Source organism: Mastigoproctus giganteus, chromosome 1 (genome assembly GCF_048544385.1).
Source record: "Mastigoproctus giganteus isolate SK-2022 chromosome 1, ASM4854438v1, whole genome shotgun sequence".
Classification (NCBI taxonomy): domain Eukaryota; kingdom Metazoa; phylum Arthropoda; class Arachnida; order Uropygi; family Thelyphonidae; genus Mastigoproctus; species Mastigoproctus giganteus.
The window spans coordinates 77,824,498-77,834,129 of record NC_143575.1 but is presented as its reverse complement, the minus strand read 5'-3'; positions in this window follow the sequence as shown (position 1 = coordinate 77,834,129).

Here is a 9,632-nt window from a genome sequence, read left to right as displayed (position 1 = left end):
ACTAACAGTTATCTACATCTCTTTGAACAATTTATCCCACTCTTCTAAAGTAATATCAATTTTTAGCAAATATAGTTTCAACATGCTCCACATCCAAACATCCTCAATTAAGAACATTTAGCAAATGTTCTCGATGAGGGATTTCAAGACCAAGTTTTATCAGTAATTTTCCTGCATATTTGGAGCATGAATTGTTTAAGGCCATCATAATCTTGAGATCTGAACCTGTGCTACTTAAGGATACTGTATAAGCAATCTTCACACAGTTCAAAAATTGAGTGAAATCTTAGCAGCTGTAAACTGCCTCAATGAAGAAACTGGCTGGAGTAATGGGGCATTTCCTAAGATGAGTTTGGAACATTCTGAATGATGATCATGGATATCCTAAAATTATTTTCCTTTGACTTGTACTCTCCCATTATGTCCAAGTTCAGAAAATCTAGATACACTGATTTATGTTATATATTTCAATAAATATATAATATATTCAGTTAAAACTGAAGCCTCCTCCTCTCTCCCTTAGGAAAGACTGAATGGTACGTTGCCTGCAACAAACCATTTGTGTTGAAAGTGAAGAAATATAACTATAATTATTGTATAACTAGACTTCTGAAATTAAAAGTAACATATGTGTTTATATAGGAATTTTCAATTAAAAGGCACCAGACTCCATCTCACTTGTTTTAGATTTAGGTTATTTGTGACATGGACTTTTCTAAATTTTATTTTGGCTAAAATTTCTGAATGTAATTTTAAAATTGAGTAAACTAAGTATTTCTATTTAAATTTTACCTAATCACCTACTATTTTTTTTTTTTTTTTTTTTTTTCTCAGTGGGAAAGTTGTGCCTGTCCTCAGTTTGGTCTAAAAACATCATTTTTATATACGTATTCTGAAATGAATGTAATCTGATTTTATGTGGAAAAAATAACTACAAAATACAATGGTTTTAGCATGAGGAGACATTACACATAATTGCATTCATAGAGCCAGCTGTTCTACACAATTGAATGTGCATGCTGAAGGGCAAACATTGCATACAACTATAGGTGTGTGTTCTTCAAATAAAATCAATTTACATTGGTTTCAGAAGTATATCAATGATGTTTTTAGACTAAACCAAGGATGGAAAACAACTTTTGCACTGAGAAAAAAAGCAGCTGATTATGCAAACTTTAAATTTAGATATTTTAAAATCTAAATTGTAATACCTAGCCAGTTTTAACATAATTCAAAAATAAGACAAAAATGGGCAAGAGGACAAATAACCTAAACCTAAAATAAGTGAGACTGTGATGCCTCTTAATTGAACCTGTGTATTTGTATACTGTATATATATATATGTGTGTGTGTGTGTGTAAAATTACTACTTATATTCATTATAATATTGAAACAGTGGATGGCATCACAAAGTGCACAGTTTTAAATTATTTATTTCCTTTTTTATCTCAAAATTAATACTTTGGGATAAAAGAAAGAAATTATGCAAAAAAAAAAAAAAAAAAAAAAAGTGCTTGTTTATTACTATACTCTCAACTCGTAAAAATAAAATAAAAAATAAAAACAATTATGCAAAAAAGCACTTGCTTATTACTATGCTCAGCTGTGAGATTGACTTGTTCTAACTTTTGGATAATATATATATATATATTAATCTGACATCAAACTGAAGAATCCTGTTTTTGATTATAAGTGACAATTAGATCCACAACTTTGATTGAAAATAAAGGAGTTTTTTTTTTTTTTTTTGTTTTAGTACATAAAACTGTCACTATAAGGAAAATCTCACCAATACTGATCTGTCTGGCAACATTAATTGAATTATGTTACAATTGAAATTAGTATTAACTAAATTAAAGCTCCAGTATGGTTTTTAAACAGTTTTTGTAAAATAGTCTTTAACAGTTTAATTGACATTACAAAAGTGAAGCCAATCTGGAGCAGGAATAATGGCATTCATTTCTATGTATTTATTCAGTTCATGTATTACTGCAATAGCATATGCCCAGAAGAAGCTCTTCATAAATACCTGTTGTAAGAAATGTAACCTTAGATAACACCATAAGATAAATCAAGAGGAGACATGAGTGACCACGGAACTGCAGTGTTAACATTACATCCACAATGTGCATTTGCAAAGCACCTCTCTCTCTCTCTCTCTCTCTCTCTGTGGCTAGAGTAATAAATACTGAATAAACATGTAGAGATGAGCGTCATTATTCCTGTTCCACATAAGTTAAAGTTGTTTTAAGAATTTTTATATTTGTTTTTATGATAGTTAAATCAGTTCTCAAAGTATGTGAAATCCTGGGTATTATTGCTTAGTTTCTCTTACAAATACATTTCATTTGTTTATTTATTATATTATATGAAATTAAATGTAAATGAGGAAGGGTGAAAGCTATTGTTACTGAGCTTTATGGAGGGCTAAGAAAAGTTAATTTTATTTTAGTCATAATGATCATGGCCATTAAGTATTAATCAAATGGTATGTGTCTAACTTTTATTTATTATAAAACTTTACAAACTGGCTAAATTTCTCCATGTATTGTATTAATTTGAATTATGTATAACTAAATTTGGGAAACAAAAAAAAAAAAAAAAAGTTTCATTGTTATGTCCTTTGTGGTATATTTATCTTTTATGTAAATAATGTGTATTTTTTCTACTCACTATGCAGTTATGTGCTGCTACTAATTTTTATACATGTATTTATACAGTGAATAGTCTGAATGCAGTATAATTTATGTAAGTCATGTGTTTGTATCATTTGTCTTTCATAAATAAAAACTTATTTAATTCATGGAATTTTTTAAAAATAAGTTTTTGCTCCTTTTACTTATGTCTCCTTTATATAAACTTTATTCTAATAAGAACATACCCGTGCTAATTGAAATATATTTCTTGGGTTCATTGATAATTAACATAAATTATCCTACATAGCAGAATGGTATATTTTATTTCAACACAGCACTTGTTTTCTATATATATATATATATATTTTTTTTTTTTTCTTACTTCAGGAAAGCCTACTTCTTGATTGCTACATTTAATGACGTTTATAATTTACACTGCCAAAGTAAGGTTGTTTAAGCCAATAATGTAGTTGCATAGATTTACAGAGTATGGGCTTCAACATAGAATGGTTGAGAAACTACTGAAACAGAGACCAGAAGTCTTTATTAAATGTTTAAACCTTTGTGCCATAGAGTTCAGACAAAAAAAATTAAATGTAGATTATCACTTTTAGGCACATTCACATAACAAAAAAAAAAATATATATATATATATATACTGTATATATATATGCTAAGTGCCTATTGTCCTTGCCATATCCAGTTAATTCCCAGTGGATGGATTTTTGTGAAATTTTATATTTAGTTCTTTTTGAAATATTTGTTGAGCCATTCCAAATCTCATTAAAACCTGACAGATATAAATCTGGCAATTATTTATTTATTTTTTTCCACAAAATTTGTATGGAAAAAAATTCATAGATTAAATATAGCCTTATGCAGTATTGTTAGCTTTAGACAGTCTGTGCAAAGTGTGCACAGACTGTCTAAAGACTTTACTGTGTAAAATACATAAAGAGTGAGGAAAAAAAGAGACATTTAAAAAAAAAAATATATATATATATATATACACAGGAGAAGAATAGTAAATCTGTTCTGGGCAAAAAAAATGGAAAAATCCCTGTGTTGCTGAAAATGAAACAGTGATAAAAAAAAATTATATACCATTTACCAGAACTCACCAAAAAGACTGAAAGAATTGGAAAAAGTAGCAGACATGCTACACACAAATATCCTTACCTTTCAAGTATCTGCATTCAGTAAGGTGGGTGTCTAATAGAGTGAGAGCACTGACTGCACTTGTTAGCAAATACTCTTGCAGTGGTAATGCATTTGGAAATAGGCAATAGAAAGGGGGATGATGCTGCAACATCATAAAGCTTGTTAAAGAAAACGAAAACACTTCTTTGCAACAAGGATCCATTTTCTCTTAGATTTTTTAATTTACTCAAGCAACTGTCACTGATTTTTCAAAAGGAAAACCTGCTACTTAGTCAAAAAAAATACCATGTGGACAGTACCTTGACTGTGTGTAATGGCACCTCCGTAGCCAGGTGAGCAGGAGCAGCAGTGCGTAGCACACGCTTCTTGATTAGACCGGGGTTCGAGCCCGTGACCACCAAATACGGAGGATGCGGAAAGGTCAGGGAATGACCACCGCATATCCCCGGAACAATATGGCCTTAGTTGCTAATGCTCCTAAAAACCAAAAAAAATAAAAAATAACAATAACAAAAAAACCTTGACTTTCCCAAAAGAAATAAGAGAAGCTCAACATTTTGAGAGGAAATTTTTTGGTAATGTAAATGGTCTTAGGTGTATATTCAGCTAATGCATGCAGAGAGCTATTCGAATGTTGAACAAAAAAAACTAATAGATGAAGAAATAAAGTATTTGATAAAAAGATTTGGTGAAAAGGAATCAGAAATTGCCAAAGCTGTCTCAATATTTGATACATTTATCTGGCCTGACAATCTGGAAGATTTTGGGTAGGAAGCTTAATTTTGGGGGAATGTTTCAACAAATATCAAAATATTTGTTGAAACGTTTCCCAACAGGAAGTTGAAACAGACTTCTGAAATAGTTTCTCAACCATTCTATGTTGAAGCCCATACTCTGTCAATCTATGCAACTACATTATTGGCTTAAACAACCTTACTTTGGCAGTGTAAATTATAAACATTAAATGTAGAAATCAAGAAGTAGGCTTTCCTGAAGTAAGAAAAAAAAAAAAAATATATATATATATATATACATTTCAACAAATATTTTGATATAATAAAGAACAGTTTCAATAAATTTGATGAAAAAGTGGTACGAGTTCAAAGTTGTGGGGAAGCATTTAAACATTAAAGATCTTGAAAGAAAAATGAGTGATAAGGACAGGTTTTTATTTCTTTCAAAACTGCCTGAAATTGTAGCTGTTTTATCAACAAGTACTTCATCACATGAATGAGGTTTTAGCCAAATGAATCTAATAAACAGGAAGTTAAAGTCATCAACAACTGGTCCTTCTCTGCAGGACTTTATTCCAGATAGATTTGTGGTATTTTGCAAACATAAAAAAATACAGTGGAGGACATAAGAAGCCCTTATGTAAATGAACTGCAAGTATTATTGGCATACATTTTAAACCCATCTAAAGGAAATGATATTTTCATATAATTATGTGTAAAGTGTAGTAAGAATTACTTTTGTTTTGTCCCCATAACATTTAACATTTAGTTAAATGTTAAATTAATTCAGTTTAATTAAAACATCACCTATAAAAAGAATAAATTAGACCGGGTGAGTAAATTTTTTTGTGGTTAATAGATTTAAGTTGCATTTTTGGAGCGCTGCCTCATAGCATATAAAATTTAACAGTTACCCCTCCAATGGCACCCTCTGGTCACTGATGCATTAAAATATAGTGGTTTACACTACTAATGTATAGTATGACACTTATTGCTATTATAATACAAGAAGGGTTCTTTAATTAACCAGAAAATTTTCGTTACAGAAAAGATGTTAGCCAAACAACCAATTTGTGAAAAGTTTGGATTGTATGTGTGCATTACAACACTGAGAAATAAAAAGAGGAATAAAGTTTGTACTCACAAGGGAAGGGGAGGGGAGATCTCACATGTCAGGATCTTCAACTTCAAATACCAATGATTCAGTTGCTCATGTTCTGATCAGAAGTAATCAGCTTAACATCAACAAAGTTTCTAGCAAAATTGATATTTATGGGATGTGCCAATCAATTTTAACATAGGGTTTGGAAATGTGATACATTTTGGCTAAGTTTGTGCCTCATGTCGTCACTGATCACAGAGAGCAGCTAGTTCTCCCACGTCAGGATCCTCATTAACCTGCTGCTGCTTACCTACTCTTTGTTTCTACCAACGTTACTGGTGATGGCAATGACACAAAATCAAAGGCCGAGCACTCTCAATGGAAGACTTCTCCAAGGCCAGAAAAAAAAACAAGATAATCTCTATTAAATGTGAAGGTCATGATTATCACATATTTTTTGACTCACAAGGAATTGTTTGTTTTGAATTAATCCCACACATTAAATAATGAACCAGGAATAATATGAAACAGTTCTACAAAAGCATGACACTGATCAGAGAAAATAGCTTAATAGCTTGGAAAGTGGGCTTCGCGGAATTGGTGCTTGAATCACAACAGTGGCCCCTGGACACTCAACATTTTCATTTGAAGAAGTTCTTGTAAAACACTCCATCGCTGTTGTTTCTTATCTGCTATATTCAATGGTGAATATAGCAGATAGGAGAAATATATCCTGTGAGGCCGACCGGGCTAGCCGGGTGGGTAAAGTGCCTGCCTAGCAACCCAAAGGTCGCGGGTTTGAATCCCGCCTCGGGCTTGGTTCAAAGTACTGCAAAAAAAAAAAACCTTGGGAGGTGCATTATGGCCACAGAAGCCGATGCACCAACAACTATAAAAAAAATAATAATAATAAAAAATATCCTGTGATATATTTTTCCCCTGAGCTTAGTCTTCATGAAAGATAACAGATTTACAACAACTTAGAAAATTATTCAGAATGCAATTCCAGAAGGTGAAAATGCATTGGAATTGGTGTATAGTGTAAAGGTGATTAGTTCAAAGGAGATCCATCCACTAGTTTGGTCCCTGAACTTTTCGATCAATCCTCGTATAGTGGATTCACTACTTCTTATTTGTTTTGAGTTGGTACACGATAGCTTTAGATGCTGATGCGCCATTAAACTTCCAATAACCAAACCAAACTTGTTTTGAGAGGTCCAGATTCAAATCCCATTGGCGAAGTTCAGCTCAGGCTGTAGTTAATCAACCACAGAAAAGGGATTAGAGTCCTAACTTTTTCAGCTTACACAACATGCAAGTTTCTCCGTGAGCTTAAGGCTGTACAAACATGACACTAAAAATCACATCCACTGGTGCATTGTCAACAAAGCAGTCAATGTGAGGAGAATTCTGACCATAAAAAAAACCAAGTGTTCCACATTATGAACATTAGAAACATGCCATAAACATAACTTTGACAAGGTAGTGAGAGATATTAGCACATATACCATGAGATGAAATATAACAAATCTGCGAGCATGTTTTTGTTGCATGCTATTCACTCATTGGCTATTGATATTACACCAGTACACAATTTCATGAGACATAATAAAAAGATGACAATATTTTTTTAAAAGTTTCAAAAATAAATATTTAAGTATGTTGCTCTGCTTATCACTTTGACCTATCCTGAAAGGTTTATTACTCAGAAGTATATCATTCATAGTGCCAGTTTAAAATGTCAGACTGGAAATTTGGTCTTCTAAGTAACTTTGTGAAAGTATTTAGTTCTTGCAAGTAAAGCAAGTTCCAGCAGCAGAAAATTCATTACCAAAATGGTGAAATTGATGATGAAACTTTAATATCATTTTTGAACATATTAATGAATGGTGTAACTAGTACAGTATGGGATGCAGCAGTAGGCCAAGGACATCAACAATCCAAGTGAGTTCAATATGTGAGATAGCCTGCAAACTGGAGATATTATATTCAGTTGTGTAGGGTATCATCCATTATATTTTTGGCTACCATAATCTGTGTTTTCATGGATCCTTAGAGAATTAATTGAAAATGTGTAAGCAGAACATAGATGGCTTCCCTTACACCAGATCCAAATATGGACATATAAGAAAAATGAATTTTGGCATAACATCATTTTGACAGTGAAATATGGGTATAGCAATTAACGCCAGAAACAAAGGGCCTGAGCACAGTGGAAACCCACAAATGGCTAGACTCCATGCTACATATCAGACACAGAAGCCAATGAAAAATTTTGAGTGAAAAGTCCTGAAATATCCAACACATAGCCCAGATTTTGAAAGAACTATCCAAGGATTAATTCTGGTCCCATGCAATACCTTCTAATACTTTATTTTTGCAAAAGCCATTTATAATAAAGCTGGTGTATAACCTTTTGTATAATGCCAGGAAAAAAATATATGTGCAGATCTGCCCAGTGAAGGACCTGTCTTATTAGACTTTTTTTTCTTTATATATCTCTATCTTAGAGCCGACTGGGCTAGCCGGGTGGGTAAAGTGCCTGCCTGACAACCCAAAAGTCGCGGGTTTGAATCCCGCCTCGGGCTTGGAGTAGAGTACTGCAAAAACCTTGGGAGGTGCACTATGGCCACAGAAGCCGATGCACCAAAAACTAACTAAAACAAAAAAAAAAAAAAAAAAAATCTATCTTAGAAATTCTTCTGACCTTATATGGTGGGCCTGAAATATAAAAAAATTTTTTTATTTTTTTGGGTGGGATGGGGAAGGTCCAAATTCCTTCATGATTTTCAATATACCTCCATGATTTTCTGTGGGTACTTCATTATATCGATTGCAAGAGAAAATGACATAGTGCCATTGTAACCTCTAATGCCAAAACAGAAATTTCTGTTTTGGCATTATCTTATCCATTTCTAAGTTTCTGAACTTTGACGCTGCAAAAAACATTGTCTTCATGCTTGGCTTGTGAGGATTTGTAATTCTCTTCCATCTTAAATATTTTAAAATACCATTTGCCTTATAATAAACCTTCAAATAAAAACCTCCTGATATCTCAAAACATAAATTAATTTTGATTTATGTTTTGCATTAAAATATATTAGAACCATTGTATAAACTAATGCATATAGAAGGGGGTACAAAAAGTTTGTACCCTGACCTAGATAAAACATCAGTAGGAAGATGCCGTTTTTAATATAAGTTGTCTACATATTCAATAACTAATGTGAAATTTTATTCCTGTAGGTGATTGTACACCAGAGGTGGAGCTCGGAATCTGAGGAAGGATACTATGGTTAACAAAATGGAGTATCGAGCAGTGATCAACTTCCTGCATTTGCAGGTCAAGAAAGCTCAGGAAATTGACGAAGAAATGAAAGCTGTGTATGGGCAGAATTGTTCAAACTATGACACTGTAAAAAAGTGGAAACGGGAGTTCCAGTGCAGACGTACAAGCGTCTTTGACGAGCCAAGAGAGGGAAGGCCATCAACATCCACAGACAGTGAGATGGTTGCAAAGGTTGAGCAGCTGGAGCTGAGTGACAGACATGTAACAATTCATTTCATCACAAATGCAGTGGGAATAGTTATGGATCTGCTCACAGCATTTTACATGACCATCTGCACATGTCTAAGGTCTCCGCACGATGGGTTTCAAGATTGCTTTGCAGAAGCAATGTCGAATGCAGTGTTCTCACCAACTGTTGGATTTGTGCTACTGCAGCACCCACCCTATTCTCCTGACCTAGCACCATCAGGCTTCTTGTTTTGAGAAATGAAGAAACCATTGCATGGACACCACTTTGATTCATCTCAGGAAGTCATCAATGAAGTGGAATTGTGGTTTCAGGCAAACAGTGCAGACTTCTATGATCAAGGCATTAAACAACTGATCCGTAGATGGGAGAAATGTGTTACTATACATAGAGAGTACATAGAAAAGGATTCCTGTGAAGTTCCACCTTTCTAGGGCTATTATTTCTAGGTAAGGGTATCAAC